Source organism: Apis laboriosa, unplaced genomic scaffold (genome assembly GCF_014066325.1).
Source record: "Apis laboriosa isolate Shangri-la unplaced genomic scaffold, ASM1406632v1 scaffold23_cov150, whole genome shotgun sequence".
NCBI lineage: Eukaryota > Metazoa > Arthropoda > Insecta > Hymenoptera > Apidae > Apis > Apis laboriosa.
This window is the reverse complement of record NW_025222452.1, coordinates 3359894-3377661: the sequence shown is the minus strand read 5'-3', so window position 1 is coordinate 3377661 and position 17768 is coordinate 3359894. Positions and strand designations below refer to the sequence as shown.

Here is a 17768-nt window from a genome sequence, read left to right as displayed (position 1 = left end):
AAAAGAAAGACGAAAAGGAAACTTGAAGAATGAATGAGATTGAAATTAAATATTTCTATGCAATGTTATTAGATTCTTTGATACAAGATAATTAGAAATCGAAATTGGTTCGATTTTTCTGAATTTTCAGGAGGACGATTGGAAACTTGAAGAGTGAAATAGCATTATTAGAACAGGTTTGGTCCATGCCATTAGAAGGATAGAAAAAATGAGATCGAAATTAAATATTTCTATGCAATATTATTCCTTGATACAAGATAATTGGAAATTGAATTTTTTGAAAAGAAAGACGATTAAAAATGCACGAAGAAGAATGAAATATTATTATTAGACTTTGGTATCAGGAATCTTGGTAGAAAAAATGAAATGAGAAATTATTGTTTTATTAATATTTTTAGATTCCTTGTTGCGAGATAGTCCGAAACTCGAATCGATTATTTTTAAAAATTCCTAATGTTCCTAAATTGAACTTTTCAGAGAAGCATTGGAAATTCGAAGGGTGAAATCGCATTATCAGAACATGAATAGTCGAAGTTTGCAGACGAATTAGAAGGCAGTATGATTTTCGCACGATTTCCGCTATTAACCGGGGGAGGCTGCGGCCAAGTTCATGTTGGAGTCGGATTGCTCCGAACTTTCCTCGGGATTTGCATGAGTATCGTCTCGATGCGGTTTGACGCCAGCAGACACCGATGGAGACAGTCATAATTGTGAGTCAAATCTTCGAATCGATTCCAGTCTTATTGTCCGTAAAATTACTAGACCATCCTCGTGTTAAATTGCATGGATACGATAAAGGTTGCGATTTTTTTCTATTTTCTATCTCAATTTTTTTTTTTTATGATTTCGTTTAAACAAAATCAAACGAAATCATTAATGGAGCGTAAATGTAAATGAAATCATGTTTTTTTAATGCATAATATAGATATTTTTTTTTAGAAGAAATTTTAAACAATTTATAACAAAAATTTAGTTTATTAATTTTGAATATCTTTAATTTTTATTCTTTTAATCCAATTACTTTTCGATTTGCATGGTCTAGTAACTTTTTCTATTCACTTTTTAGATATAATATACGGAAATATATACTATAGATTCTATTTAAAAGAAAATAAAGTTCTTTATCTGCATTCACCTAAGAAAAAATTAATAATGTGAGTATAGCTTTTTTGAAACCATTTGTTTTATTATTTGATATAACATGTGATATCCAATATATTTTCAAAAAAAAAAAAAAATGAAGAAATGTTCAGAATTTAAAAAAAAATTCTTATACAGGTAAGTATACAAAAGGTAAGTATTTCTAGAATTAAGAAAAATGTTGAAAAAAAATGATTAAAAAATGACAGCCGACACAGGTAAGTATTGCAAAAGGTAAGTATTTAATAGTAATAAAGTTTAATAGGTAAGTAATAAAAAATTTTTGCTTTTAAAGCCATACTTTGAAACTGAACTCCGAAAATGTACAAATTTTCGAAGATTCCAAGAATTTGACGTCATTTCCAAGAATTTTCTCGAGAACCAAAACAAACAATATAAAAAATGTAAATAAACAGACCAATGTTTGCAAACAAAAGGAAATTTCAAGTTTCGGGTCTGAAATTTTTAAAAATTTTCGAAAATTTTTGTAAATAAACATTGAAAATGTAAATAAACATTGAAAATGTAAATAAACAGACTTTTGTTTATAAACAATGGAAAATTCCAAGAATTTGACGTCATTTCCAAGAAATCTCAAAATTCCGGGAATCTGACATCATTTCCAAGAATTTTTGAAAATTCCAGGAATTTGACGTCATTTCCAAGAATTTTCTCGAGAACCAAAACAAACAATATAAAAAATGTAAATAAACAGACCAATGTTTGCAAACAAAAGGAAATTTCAAGTTTCAGGTCTGCAATTTTTAAAAATTTTCGAAAATTTTTGTAAATAAACATTGAAAATGTAAATAAACAGACTTTTGTTTATAAACAAAGGAAAATTCCAAGAATTTGACGTCATTTCCAAGAATTCCTAAAATTCCGGGAATCTGACATCATTTCCAAGAATTTTTGAAAATTCCGGGAATTTGACGTCATTTCCAAGAATTTTCTCGAGAACCAAAGCAAACAATATAAAAAATATAAATAAACAGACCAATGTTTGCAAACAAAAGGTAATTTCAAGTTTCGGGTCTGAAATTTTTAAAAATTTTCGAAAATTTTTGTAAATAAACATTGAAAATGTAAATAAACATTGAAAAGGTAAATAAACAGACTTTTGTTTATAAACAAAGGAAAATTCCAAGAATTTGACGTCATTTCCAAGAATTCTCAAAATTCCGGGAATCTGACATCATTTCCAAGAATTTTGAAAATTCTAGGAATCTGTCGTCATTTCCAAGAACTGCCAAAATTTTTCTAATCCCTTAATTCGTCTGATTAATTTGCAAAATTATTTTTCGTCTTTCTCGTTTCGGAATCGCGATACTTACCTTTATACTTACCTTTATATCTACTTTTTCAGATACTACACTTTCAAAAAAAACATTTTTTCATCATTTTAATACTAATTATGAAATTTAACTTGCTTACTTTTATATTTTTACAAACACAATCCTTTAAGCTATCATAATGCCTCATAAATATATTTTCATATTTATCTGAAAAATATAAAAATATAAAAAGTATACATAGGACAATGTAAAAAGCTAATTTATATATAAAATATATTTTTCGATATTTTTTTTTCCTTGATATTACATCTGAAATATCTTATCTGTTCGTTTTCTATTATATTGAAAAAGTGCTTCGAGTAAAGCATCGAATGAAACATATCTTTTAATATTTGCAGAAGGTAAATCAGATATTTGGCATAAAATTATTCGATATTAATTAGGTATAATTTTGCAAACGATACTTTCGATTTATTCTCGACATTCGAATCGAAACTTTCTCGAGCACGCACTTATTACACACTTCCTGTACACGATCGGTCAAAATGTTCCACAAAATATTGATTGGCTACGCATGTTAACGAGCAAATATTCTATTACAATTCAGCATATATGCCATGCTTTCTGTTCACGTCATAATTGACGATTATTTTCTCTCTCTTACACACACACACACACACACACACACACAACACAGTTTCTATTGTTACAACTAATATATTGTTCCAACTAATGAAATTATTAATATATTGTTGGATCGAAAATAATAATGAGGAAAACTAGATTAGTGAAAGCTTCGATTCCTTATACTTAATCTACATATTTTTCCTCATTAACGATCGAAAAATTACAATTTGCATATTAATTAGGTATCAATACCTTATCTTTGATAATTAACTTGTTTCGTCATGATATTTGGACATTAGCCGTCAAGAATAAGATCGAATTCTCGACATCGATCCACGAAGAAAAACTTTTTCCAAACCGAGGAGAGAGAGAGAGAAAAGAAGAAGATGACTAAAAAGAAGAGAAATGAAACGAGAGAGATAGCCGGGGCTAAGAGAAGAGAGAGAGTTAGATTAAACGGTAAGCCAAAAGGAAGGCAGGCGAGAGGAGTTGAATGAGCGGTTACAAAGGGAATAAAGGGAGGGGGAGAGAAGATAGAAGGAACCGCGCAAGAAACGAAGAAAGAGAACCGTGTGTCACGGGGGGGAAGTAACCGAAAGACATCGGAGGAAATAGCGAAAAACTTTTCGAACGACAAAGAGTCTTTCTTTTTAGGGAACGAGGAAAGAGATATAGCTTCAATCTGATTCTAGAAAACGCATAATTAAAGATAAACCGTAATAAATTCAATTCTTCTCTGGGGTAAAATGATGAAGAGATACGTTTCATTCATTTCCTGTTAATTTTCAGATTGCCAAGGGTCAACGTTCCGATCTAATATCGCTTATATATCATAGCAAGCAAATTTGATAGCTCGACTTGATTTCATTTACTTGGTATTTTGCGGAATAACGATTGTTTAACTGTGGATGTCTGAAAAGATGACGAGAAAAATTCGTGGAGAAGAAAAAAAATTCTGAATATTTAAAAGTTAATAATAATAATAAAACTATCTCAAAATATCTGAGAATTAATAGAATTAATAATTCTAGTAAGTGAAAGTTCACGGTGTGTAAAATTAAGAGATGAGTTGGACGGAGGATCGAAGCGAGGGGTGATAATATTCGAAAAGAAAAATATTGGGGCAGAGAAGAGGATGGAAGGGGTTGACAACACGAGCAGGTACCTACATAATTTGTCTAACTGAACTCCCACGCTCTGATGGTCAGCTGGATTGGCGTGGGTGTAATTCGGTAACAGCTTGTAGTGGTTCCGACTCCTATTGCCCGGTCGTGTACCACTGTCTGCATCCCTCTGCTAACCATCCCCCTACTCACCCTCGTCCAATGTCTGCTCGTACTGCGGTATAGCTAATAATCGTTAGTGACAGAGACATCGTGGGCCGTGTGTCACGAAGATAGGCTAATTAATGACCGCGAGAGAATGGACGAGAGAATCGGAAAGATCGGGACGAGTATTGCAGTTTATCGGACGGATAGGCCGTTCAGTTTCGTCTCGAGATCGTTAATTTCGGTCGATCGTGTCACTGGGACTGGATAACTCGATGGAATTGAAGTTTTCTTTCGATGGAAAACAGTTGTCAGCAATTCGTCAGTTCGAATCCGACGACGTTCAAAGTATTGAATCAAACGAATTGGTGAAACAGAAATTAGACACGTTGATTCTCCGTCGAGTCAACTCTTTTCGTCTCTCGTTATTTTTAAATTGTAATTGATTCGCAAATGATTCTCAATTCTCTTTATTTAATCTTGAGTCAAGTTTGTGGTAAACTTTTAAATTACGTGCATCATAAAAAAAAAAGGAGAGGAGGAATGTCATTAATGTCATCTGCTGCTAAAAAATGAAAGAACAATTTTGCAAGGCCAATCGAAATGAAGCTGCGGTGACGGGAATTTGTTAGCGAAATAGTATTGGATCGACGATAATATCATCGGCAGCACGTGCACGGTCAGACAATATACGCGGTTTACCGCGGCGCTTCATTAATTAATAATTGCGTAATAAGCACTCTGAACTGCTTGATTACAAGTATTACCGGCAAGCTCAATCATCCAGCAATCATCTTAAATGCAGTTTAAATGCACTGGCGTACACTGGTATCGATTTTATCGCGTTACCCCACTGTTCCGTTTGCCTCTTTCAGATGCAAATGAAAGGGTATTGCGATACTTCTATCATAACCGTTCGACACGATCTGTTGAAATCCAGCGGGAAGGAAACCCGGTCATTAAAATCCCCCTCCTCCTCTGCAAAGATATCCCAAGACTCTTCGAAACTTTCTCTTCCAAGAGCGGACTATTAGAGACTTGAACGATCTTTTGAAATCCTTCTCTTATTATTAATAACGAATAGCGGGTAATCTTATCGATCGCGCGATAGAAAAAAAGATAAAAATAAAAATATAAAAAAACTCCACCAGCTCGATAATTTTGACAGGAAAATTTCGACAAAAGAGACAAAAGAGGATTCGATGGAGCGCGCGAGATTGAATCACGGAGGAGGAATCGTGTCTCGACGATCGGTCGTGGATCGATGGTCGGAATGCTGACACGGAAACTCTAATGGGAATAAAGCTCCTGTTTCTCGATCGCGTTCCCAAAGAACGAGGAAGGGGCCTCTTGAACGAAATTAAAGGGAATTGGGTGTGCCGCCCAACCGAGCAACTAGATCGCCGTTAAATTAAATCCTCTCCCCATCCTCCTCCCCCACCCCCTCCTACCCCCGGGTGAAAATTAGCAGAAACTTCACGGCCGGTTGGACAGCTCGGTTGACGTTTAATGATGGAGCTTGAAACTGGATGCTCGTGGCAAGCTTCGCGGTTCGTTTGTCGCGCTGTTTGTTGCACAACGCCCGTATATAAACTCGGGCATACGCGCGAGCTCCATGGAAAAAAACGTTCGAGTCCAACCAACAATCTATATATATATGTACAGTATATACATCACTGTTCGTTAACACGTTCGAATATCAGGCTGAAAAATTTCACTCTTTCGATTTTTATTCCGCTTCGAACAGTTTATCCTCCTCCAGACGTTGTCCTCCTCCTTTGTTTAAGACTCGTTTCTTGCTCGAAGGAAGCGTCGCGACACGCGGCGGTTTCTTGGTGATGGTTTTTCGAGGTGGGGAAGGGAGAAGGGGCGGTGGCGCGCATATTTCTCTCGACGACGCTCAATGTGCCGTGAAACGACGCGGCTACGCTTGCGACGACTCGGTTTTGCCGCCGATATACCGAGAAAACTCTCGTCTGGATACCGATACACCGGCGACCCATTGTCATGCAGGATGTCACTGCTGAAAAATGAGGCTCCTATTTGGCTGGACCCGTCAACCGAGGAAAAGCGAAACCGAATCGTCCTTTCGACGACTTTACCACTCGGCTATCGAGATATCCATTGACAAATCTGATAAATCGCAATCGAGGAAATTTTTCTCACGGATCCGTCGAGGTTTGGGGAAATCGATCGAGACGTGTACGATGTAATTTTAAAAATTTGCGAGGGATAAGGAGAATTTGTCAATTCTTTTTTTGATTTCGTTACGATTGTGTACGATCGAGTTGATTTCCAAGAGTTGATTCTTGATGACTTCCGCTCTCGCGGAATCTGTCATATTATACACATTTCGTGACATTTTTCGTACGAAACGATCCTTGAAATATTTAACCGACAACACTCTCCCGCGAAGCGTATTTTATTATAACAACAAACGACGGGTAATTTATGCTCGCAGAACTCATAAGCTTTGAGAAAATAGCCGCGTACAGGATGTCTGATGGAAAACTTGGCTAATATTTGAGTTCCACGTGAGAATGCTCGAGCAATATTCTAGCTTCAGCTCCCCTGGAAAAGGGGATAGCCGTCGACTGTTAAATGGGAGAAAGACAACGGGTATATGGACACGTTCCAAGTTTCTCGCAAATAAACGTTACTTAGTAGCGCTCGGGAAACGGAAAATTCACCCCGTGGGAGTTCCTTTTTCCTTTGGTTATGGTATTCGAAGAAGGGAGGGCTTTTATTCTCCTCCACGTTAGCTTACGTAGAGGGAGAATTCAACTTCGTGCGATTTTTAAGTCGCGGGATTATAAATGTATGCACGAAGGAAATCTGTTGTCCCTTTTCCACCCTCGTGGAAATCTCGAGAGAATTTTCATTCGCAGCGACTAACTTACGTCCTCTCTTTATCACTCGATCTCCGCGTCGAGGACGATCTTTTCGTGTAATTTGCTAATAAAATTTCCAAGCCGAGCTATTCCTATCTATCCACTGGGAGGGATGGGTCGAGGATTTTCGATACCTTTGGAAACATTAAGGCGGAACAACGAGTTGAAAAGTTTCGTTTGAAAAAGTTTAAATTAGCGAACTTGCGTACGAATTTGTCCGATCGACGTACTCCACTTAAAGGCGATGATTCAGAATGGCAATAATTTTTAATTGAAAAGAAATAAATATTCAAATGTGAAATCACGGGACAGTACGTTCGATGAGATGTGATAACAATGATAAATTTTTGATAATCGTTTGTTATAAAGGAGGAGGGGGAGGGGAAGGCGTGGAAATGGAAAAGTGGTCGCGATTTTGAACGATCGCGACGCTGCCAAATGAAAGCGCAAAAGTTGACTGAAATAATATTTACGGATCCTCCATCATCGATTTTCCAACGCCAAAACAATTTCGTCGAACGAGACACGTTCAAACATAATACGGCCGCAGACGGTTAATTTCAGCTAAGTAAATATCAACAGATGTCTGCCGCGTTATTTAACCATTGGCCGGAATTGCGCGGCCATTGAAGCTGCAGAAAATAGCGCAACCTATTTCTCTCGTTCCTGTCATTTCGCCCAAGAATCGAATATGACGATGAAACTTGCCTCGAGATACACGATCGAGACTTCCTCTCGATCGATCGTCTTAAATTATTTTCCATACACGACGACCATTTATTCTGAACTCGTAAAAAAAGAACCTTAATACATTATCGAAAAACAATTCTTGAAATTCAATCACATGCTCTCCTTTAAAAATGGAGAATCTTCCTGAGAGTTCGCTCTACAAGGGAAAAAATAATCCTAATGTTCAAAGCCAAGGTACACTTCTGCATAATCGAAGTAATTATATTTCTATCTCGAAGACACGAGTTGCGTACGAGTTACGCATTCACTTACGCCGAGGAAGAGACTCTGCAATGCATACACGACGACCGCTTATTCAACTGAACACGTAAAAAAAAAAAGAACCTTAATACCTTATCGAAAAACAATTTTTAAAATTCAATCACATGCTCTTCCTCAAAAATGGAGAATCTTTGTTGAAAAATGTTGAGAGTTGGCTCTACAAGGAAAAGAATAATCCTAATATTCAAAGCCAAGGTAAATACAATTCTACGTAATCGAAGCAATTATATATTCCTATCTCGAAGACATGCGTACGAGTTATGCATTCAGCTGCCGAGGACGGGACTCTGCAATGCAGAGTTACGAAAAGGGTTGGCTCCCCTCCCATTCGACTTGCACGGGCCATTGCCGGCCAAGATAAACAAGATAATTAAAAGATAATTAACGAACAGGGGCGACGTACGTGACCGGGTTGCCTTCGTCGAGATAATCTCGATTCTCTTTCGCGACTTGAGGGGGCTGGGGATGGGGGGTAGAGGGGATCGAATGGGACCGAGTGAACAAGATACGGAGACAAAGGATGCGGGGAGGGGGAGGGGGTGGACAGGTAGCCGTTGGGGTGGATCGAAGAGAGAGAATCGAGGGCGGAACAGGCGAGAAACAGATGGAGATTAAAAGGAGGGAAGGGGCGCGGCCGATAGGATTAAGCGTGGGGAGGAACGTGGAAGAACGCGATGAGAACAGATAAAAGATAATTGAGGAGGGGCTTGGATTCGAACGGAGAGAAGAGAGGGAGGGATATTTAGAGAGAACAAGGGAAGAGAGACGTGTTATATACGAGAAGAAAAATAGGGGTGGAGGATAAAGAATGAGAAGAAAAGAGATCGATCGAGATAAATATGGAAAAGGAAAAGGAGGAATACGGGGAGGAGGAAGAGGGAAGAAATATTTAATAATGGAAAGAGACGAGATGGAGATAAAAAAGGGAAAAAAGTTGGACGAACGAGACGTGGAAGGAAGAAAACAAGCGGAAAGAGCAAAAAAAAAAGAGAATAAATAAAAGAAAAAAAATTGGGCCTCCGGCGATGCGTTTCATTCATTCGCGATAAAACCGACGAGAGAGGTTGTCTCTATTAAGCATCGCGATCTAAAATAATCTAATATTATATGCGACGTTGAGCTTCCCTCGGCTAGAACAATGAATAAAATTGCGTTTCTCGTGATATCGTACGGATTTTGCGCCCTTAGGTTTGTCGTCGCTCGAATCGAATCGGAACGGAGAATTTAAAAAATTGCGGTGATCTTTCAATTCGAACGAAAACACCCTCTTCCGGACGATCTCCTCTCCCTCCATTTCCTCTCCTCATTCTTGGACGCGTCGAGCGTTTTCGAAACAGTTCAATCGATTGACGAGCACTAGGGGAGCCGAGAATCGGACGCGATTTTCTAGACCGTCACGTTTCATTGGGGCCGTGAATCAAAGTTTACAAGTTCACCGGCCACGATAAATCGTGTCGTTTCTCCGTCAGATTCAATGTCAATAAGATGACGCATGGGGACGAAGCGGGAGGATATGGCGAAGGATGATGAATTTTGGCAATCAACGATGCCATGCCACGATACGGGGAACAGGGAAGGAATAGGAAACGAAGCTAGGGAATATCAGCCGTTCCTATTTTGGAAAACGCGCACGATCGAGTTGGAAGTAGATCGAACGTGAAATCTTGTTAAGTTGGAAATATTCAGAATAATCCATGAAAGAAGAAAAAGAATAGACATTGTGCAGAAGAAATGTAGAAATTCAAGAACAATTGAACGGGATCGTTGCGAATAAAAATTCGTATCGTAATTGTTTTTACCGAATCATATCATCTCCGTATTTATGGATATTATGGAAATGGATATTTGGCGCAAAAAGTATTATCGCGAAAGCTCAATTGAAGTATTCAAAACATTTCAATCATATTTTCGCGAGTGTTTGAATACGGTGTGTTTCGATTAAAAAATATTATGAATACGTATATTTCGATATATGTACTTTTTTGATTCTCTCTCTCTCTCTCTCTCTCTCTCTCTCTATATATATATACACATATACGTATTATATTTTTACACTTTTATTGACACGCGTTTTTATCCTCCCTAAAACTACGCGTCTAAATGGCACATCCATTTTTCGTTCACAACGCATGAACAATGTAAATAATATTATTGAAAGTTTCTCCTATCTTTTTAAAATGAATTTCACGAGAAGAATTTTTTTTTTTTTTTTTTTTTTTTTTTTTTTAATATTCGTGGAAAGTTTATTTAAAACTCGGTCCATAAAACGTAGATAAAATGGGTTCGTGAATGATGATGCTTCGAAAAATCGTGTCAGGAATACCAATTAAAACGCTCCCTCATACCACCGGTTCCCCTAATCCCTCGACAAGGGTGGTCGAAACGCGTACGTCGCACAGAGCAGCGGCAGAACCGCAGCCCTCTATTTAAATTTAAACACAGTTTATTAACCTGTTTCACGGACGCAAAGCTCTCGACAATGGAAAGAGCTCCCCCCGCCACTTGTTCCTCGGTTGTACGTCGGAGTAATCGATTAGAAGTCGATCGCTGACAATCAGCGACCCTTGTATTTTTCACCTGCGACCAACGTAAAAATTCAGCTCGCCTCGAGATACACGATCGAGTCGGAATTAAAATCCTTCCCTCTTTTTTTTTTTTTTTTAAATTTATCCCGAACGTTCTAATTCGATTAAAAAAAAAAATTTTAACTTATACACGGATGAAACCTTGCCTAGAAGCAAAATTATTTTTTTATTTCGATAAACGATAAACGACGGTGAACGACCTCTAGGTCGAATTTCGCTTCGACCATTTTTCCCTATTCTATCAATGTTAAAAAGAAGCGAGCGAGAACAGTCCACGCTAATAATTCACGCTATGGAAGAGAGACGAGATAAATTTTGGAAGGGGAGGAGGGGGGGGGAAGGAATATAAATAAATCCGGGGAGAGACGAGTTTCTAAATAAGATTTCCCCGGGAAAATGGTCTCGTTTCAGCATTCTACGATCCTTTTCTTCCCGAGCGAAAATTGCCACTCAATGTCCAACAACGACTCGCCATCTCGCCAATAGCTCGGCTCACGCTCGCACGAGAAGACAGAGATAGAGAGATAGAGAGAGAGAGAGAGAGAGAGAGAGAGAGAGAGAGAGGAGGGGAAAAAAAGGCATCGAATCCTCTCCTTCTCCCTTCAACCCCTCGAGATCGTCGCGTTCCCAGGCGACTCGCCACGGAGACAGGTTCATTTTTCCTCCGAGCGTTTCTTCCGATTTGCCGGGTTCAGACGGGTTCCTCGGAGCGAATTCACGGGGCCATCGATCCTAGTGGCGCGGGGGGAGGGAGGGAAAGTCGTGGAAGGGACGAGATCGTGGAAGGACGGATCGCGGAAGATCGCTTTTTTCTGCGGATGTCGATCGAGGTTGGCTTCGGGTGTCATACGTGAAGCGAACACAAATGACGACTTTGCACGCTTGATTTCGCTGGTTGGATGTTAGTGATTTATGGATTCGATCGTGATCCCTTGTCCGGAATACCGGGAAGGTTACTTGCCAGGTTTATGGAGATCTTGCGGAGGGAAGGGACCGTCCCCTCCTCCCCCGGATATCCAGAGGAATCCACGGATAACAGAAGCTGAATTCTAATTGGGGAATTGGAGATAGATACGCGTATTGTAGAAAAAAGTAATAATCTCTGACACGTTGGGAATGTAGCACGATTGGAAGTTGGAAAAGATTTCTAAGATTGAACATCTTATCGAGAAAAATTTGTACAAAATTGATCGCGTGAAACAAAGCTTGATATTAAAAATTAGGGAGGAGAAAGTTGACTGAATGTCGCAATTGATAGGAACGAAACGAGGAATGGAGGGATATAAGGGTAAATAAACTGTCGTCGAACGGTTGCTCGAACACACCGTTCCCCTTTCACGACACTATTTGTCACTGTATTTTTCCACAACAGAGCTCTCGTGCACGGATCGCGATAACATTCTTCTCCCGCTTAGAGACGGTCGATCAGGGATAGGAAGGGAGAAAAAAGGCGGGGATAGATAGGGACGTGACAAATTCAGACGTTATATATTCTAGTCGCTTGTTTCAAACGTTTCGAACCAACGTACGCGATGTTGCGACTTTTCAAACTATATAATAACGCAATTAAATTCTCTCGAAACGTTATTCGTATCACACACACACACACATACACATACGCGCACGTACATCGTATACGGAAAGAATAAAAGATGGCACGAAGGCACGATCGTAATTTAAAGCGAGGAAACGTTAAAAATAAAAGAATCCAAGCCACTTTTATACACGGGCAAGTGGTGCTATCCAGACTTATGAATAATTCACGATTCGCTTCTAGAGGCCGTTTAATCATCGAGGACGAGAAAATTAAAAGTGAATCTCGCGAAATAAACGGCATTTGGGCGATGGCCGTGCTTGTTACGCCACGGTTCAGATATATTTCACTTACACGACTCGCGTCTCCCCGAGCCTTGTACGCCTCCCGTAAATTCCACTGTAACTGTCTGACGCAGCGATAACATTGTTGCACGTCGTCGATTCGGATCCACGTCCAGCCGCGTCTCTCCCTCCCCCCATCCTCCATCCTATTCCACCGCGGACGTTATCGGTATTCGGTGTGTGCCGGTGGAGAAAGACAAACGTCACGTTGAAAGTTGAAGATGTTGCACGCTCTCGAATTCTCCATTGTGCAAGTTTGCAAGCCAGTTTCGGTTCTCTCGTATCTTCGTACGAGGAATTATGAGCTCACGGCTCTTAACCGGATGTTGGATATTCCATTTCTTTCGCGACCCTTTTCACGAACTTTCTCGTCTCCTCGTTAATTACAAGATCAATAAGCAAGACGAAGGAAGATTCCCTTCCCGAGGGATCGATCCTCTTCCCGAGTTGCTCGAGTAGGTTGCGTGTGTACACTCCCTACGATCCATCAAGATCGTACTCGAGTAAATAAAGGAGATTCTCCAGGGATTCCTCTTCCAAGATGGAATTTTCTCTAACCGAATTCTTCGCTTCAGGTGTGTACAGGATTTGAAAAATTCGTTATTGTTATCCATCGATTCTTTCGAGAATGTTGGCGAATATCAGAAATTTTCCTCCCGCGTTTCAAATCCAAAGATTCTCATCCGTGATTCTCATCTGATCTCAACGATACGATATTTACCGAGATATTTCCCATGAAACTGAAGAGCCCGATTACTCTCTAGATCTAGAAATCTAAATCTCATAATTTCAATACGCTTGAATTCAACGATCTCTCTTTCGGGTGATCGATCATTCGTACAAATTTCGGTCAACGACGGAACAATAGGCAACGAAATCGATTCTCTTAGGAACGATACTCAGGGGATGAACGACTCGGATGGTCGAGATATCAAGGTACAAGTAGTTAACCAAGGAAAGGATCGCGGAGAAAGGTCGATTACTTTCTCCCGTAGATAAAGGTTACACAGAGTCTCGGACCAATTTCACTCCGATCGCTCGCTTCTCCCTCGCAAAGGGACGAGAAAAAGAGAGAGAGAGAGAGTGGTGGCAACGTCGGTCCGCGAAAAAGAGAGAATGAAATTCCCTTCCAACGTCCTGCACCGACCACCGGCTGCGGAACTTCAATATTATTCAATCGAATAATCCTTGCCGCTTATCGGATCCAGAGAGAGCTATATTCTGCTCGTTCTCAGCCACCTCCCCCTCCCTTCCTCACCCCCTGTGGCGAGAGAAGGAAAAGGAAGGGAATTTTATTGTCGACGCATAACAAGGAGCTCGATCCGTAGACTTAACGGATCGGTCTCGACACCGAGACGAGTAAGAGCCTTCGAATTTCGATGCGCCTTCTCGTTGTCCATTAAGCGGTCCTTGTTGAAACAATCCGTCGATCCGACCAGTGAAAAAGTTACCCTCGGATCGGTTAAATGATCTCTCGCGACGAGAGAGAGAGAGAGAGAGAGAGAGAGAGAGAGAGAGATGGATTTTAATCGATGGCACGCGAAGATGATATCCCCTTTTCTCTCGAAACCTCTCGATCGAGAGATCTCCTAGTTTTTTTTTTCACCTTTGATCACTCGAGTTACTTTAAAATATGATTTCCTTTCCCCCGTTTCGAAACAGCCGATTGAATTTCTTCGAAAGAGAATTAAATTTGAGTTGGATTGTTATCGCACGATCGGAACGAAGAAAAAAAGCCTCGATCAAAGGAGATTAGTTGAAGGAAGAAAAATTGTTCTCGATCTCGAAGTCGACTCGAAGAATTTCTTCGAGTTAATGATCAAACAACGGTCGAATGTAGAACGGAGTTGAAGAACGGATCAATGCAGGAAATGGATTCGGCCGGACTTCAACTCCGACTAAACTCGGATCTCTCGAGGGAGATATCGGGGAATAATAAGTTGTTTATTAGCGTAAGAGTAGCAAAGTAGAAAATTATAACGAGAAATCTACTCTCTTTGGCCGAGGGGGGAAGCGAATGGAGAAACTTTTGATGAAGTTCGTTGGAATAACGCTAACGCTAAACCCTGCCGAGTTGGTCTTCTTATATCTTCTTTGGATATAATGCGCCGGATATCGGAGTCGAATGGTATCGTAGTTGTTCTGTGTGAACGACAGGATAACGCGTGTCGATATCGTTTCTCGAATTTTCCATTTTCCTGATTAAACCGATTTTAAGAATTGAACAATCGCATCGCGAGAAAATTACGTTACGTTACCCGAGTTTTGATCGACTCGTCAAAACAAAAAAAAGAATAATATAAAACGGATTAGATAAAGAAAAATAAATTGCAATTAAGTAAAAAGATACGATGATATCACGGCCAGATCCTCGCTTTAAATGCGTTTCTTTTTTTTCTTTCTTTTTTTTTTTTCCTAAGCCATGCCTTTCGATAATGGATTGGACGAAGCAGATATATCGCGTGGAAACGGTAAAACGCTAGTTTTAAAAGCGTTCGCACCTATGCGACGCTGCGAGACTAATGGGAGTATCGAAACGTTGAAATTTAGTTCGATTAGTTGCAGTGGAACGAGTCGGTCACGCGTCAGACGCAGCGCTCGTTATTCCCGCAACTTCTTACACGGAGGTTCGTTAAATCGGCTAAATGCTAAAACTATCTCGACGTGATTCGAGAAGTTTTGTTACAAAACATTCGCGAAAATATTGAAAAAAAAAAGAGAGAGAGAAAAAGGAAAAATGAAAAAAATGAACTCTCGTTTACATTTCCACGCGCATTGAAATTGTTTCTCGTTCACGGAACACGTTATAACACCGATTGAAATACTCGTTTTCAATTACGAGCCTCGGGCAACTAATCGGGCCAGAGATGGAAGAGGGTCGTTGGCCCATGCGAAGATGGCCCCGCATATGATCCGCAAAGTGAGCTGGAAATTCAGAGCTGCGGCCAGATAACGTACGACCCGATATAATATTCTTAGACGGAATTTACCCGGCTTCGAGACCGGCCGTAATGGATAGAAACGTTTCGAAGCGGGGGCGACAGATGAATAACAATCGCGGCCCCGAAATTACGGATTCCATGACCGGTTTTCGGACCCGGAGATAGAGCTCGTGAGCGGAGCAACGAAAAACTCGATCGTAGTTGCGAATAGGTTATGGGTAGAGGGGGTGGGGAGAAGGGGACCCGCAACTTCGTTTCGAACTGATTTTGCTTGGTCGGGACGTGCGATAGGTACACACGTGACAGTGAAACCACTTTGGGGATTCAATAAGAAAGTTAATATATCGTAATAGTTGAACAGCTGGGTGAAATTATAATAGAATCCGGGATTCTAGGCAAGAAATATCTATAGATGTATGGCAGGTGTTTGGAAATAGTTAGTATAACAAGATATAAATCATACTTCTTTTCTTCTAGTTTCCGCTGACTAATCTTTTTCTTAATCTTTTTTTTTTTTTCTGAATCAATTTCTTTTAGCTATATTGAGTAACGAAAAAATTGTCAAATTCAAGAATCGAATATCAATAATTACTGTTTAAGAAATAAACTGAATGGATTCGATCATTGGTACAACGATTTCCTCAAAGATTACTGGTATCATTGGTGAAATTTTACTCTCTAAAAAATATCGAAAAACTGGTCAAATGTTGGCAACGATATTGTCAAACTGGATTCAAGGATCAAATATCAACAATTGCTGTTTAATAAATACCCGAATAGATTCGATCATTGGTGCAACGATTTCCTCAAAGATTACTGTTATCACTGGTGAAATTTTACTTTCTAAAAAATATCGATGAAAAACTGGTCAAATGTTGGCAACGATATTTCTTCTAAAAATATATCGTTGGGAACTATTGATCAAACGGTAAGGCTCTATGAAAAATCTTTCAACCCCTGCTAACCAATTCAAAATCCATCGTTTCAGACTTCCATTCATCTTCCATCAACCATAACCGAGACCATAACTCTGGATCATATATTGTTCTCGAACGTATCGTAGCAGAATAATTTTGGGATCGCGATAAACAAGCCTTTTTCCTATAAAGGGCACGGGGGCGCAAAAGAGGCGCTCGTTTGGAATGCAAACGACCGAGAGGGCTTCCTTCGAGTCGATTGTAAATCCTTCAATCCTTGGCTAACCAACCACCCTTTTCGCCGCGTCGCGTCGTTCGCACGCGGACTCTAAATTGCGCGATTCCGCCGCCTTCGAATTTTCCACTGGATTTATCCGCGCATTATGTTAAACCCGCGGCGGAAGTTTCGTGAGACTAACGAGTGCCCATTCTTCGCCTCGCGATTACGTTGCCCCTTCCTCGCCACCCTGATGGTGTCCCACGATTGCCCTCCCTCCCCCTCGAAAGGAACGCCTCTCTCTCCCCGCGCGTTATTCACACCTGATTTGACCGGCACACGCGCGCCTCGAAAACGCGAGAAGGAAGCAGAGGCGGCCGATTTATCGCGCTCGAACGGCTCGGTTATTATCTTCGAACAGCTTTGCGTGAATTCATCCTATCCTTCGCGTATGCAAAGTTTTAAATTCCTGTTTGCAACGCCAGAATGATACTCGATGATAATTTTGTTGAAACAAAATTGTTTTGGCGATTGTTGAGGAATCAGGAAAGTGACATCTTGGATAGGACATTAGGAATCGTTATATATTTATTTCTTTCGTTATCAATCGATCGATCGTGCCTCTAGAATTAATCACGTGTCAACGTGTTTTGGAAGAAGAACGGTTTCGTATATTTGATTTTTACAATATACATACCTATCTAAATCGGATACAAGTTGTACAGGATTTCGCCGACAATATTCCAAAAGTCTCGCGAGCGATGTTTGCTCATGTTCAACGTTTCCTTACGTGTCTCATTCGTCGTGAAACGACGTTCGAGGAATAGAAACCTCCGCGACTTGTAGAAACTCGCACGAGCGGGATGCCAGCGGAATATTAAAGACGAGCTAAAGTGCAGCCTGGAAATCCGAGAAATGAACGAACGGCTGGTCTGAAAAATTAAATCCCATCCGCAAAATTTCACCGGCATAGAAAAAACGGGAGAGAAAACGTAGA

The 17768-nt window shown here is 40.0% G+C and overlaps 1 protein-coding gene across 1 annotated transcript in view; it reads right to left on the bottom strand.

Moving 5' to 3' along the window:
• LOC122713460 (neuroligin-4, Y-linked) overlaps positions 1-17768 on the bottom strand; it is a 252666-nt gene that overhangs the window by 112581 nt on the left and 122317 nt on the right. The window lies entirely within an intron of this gene.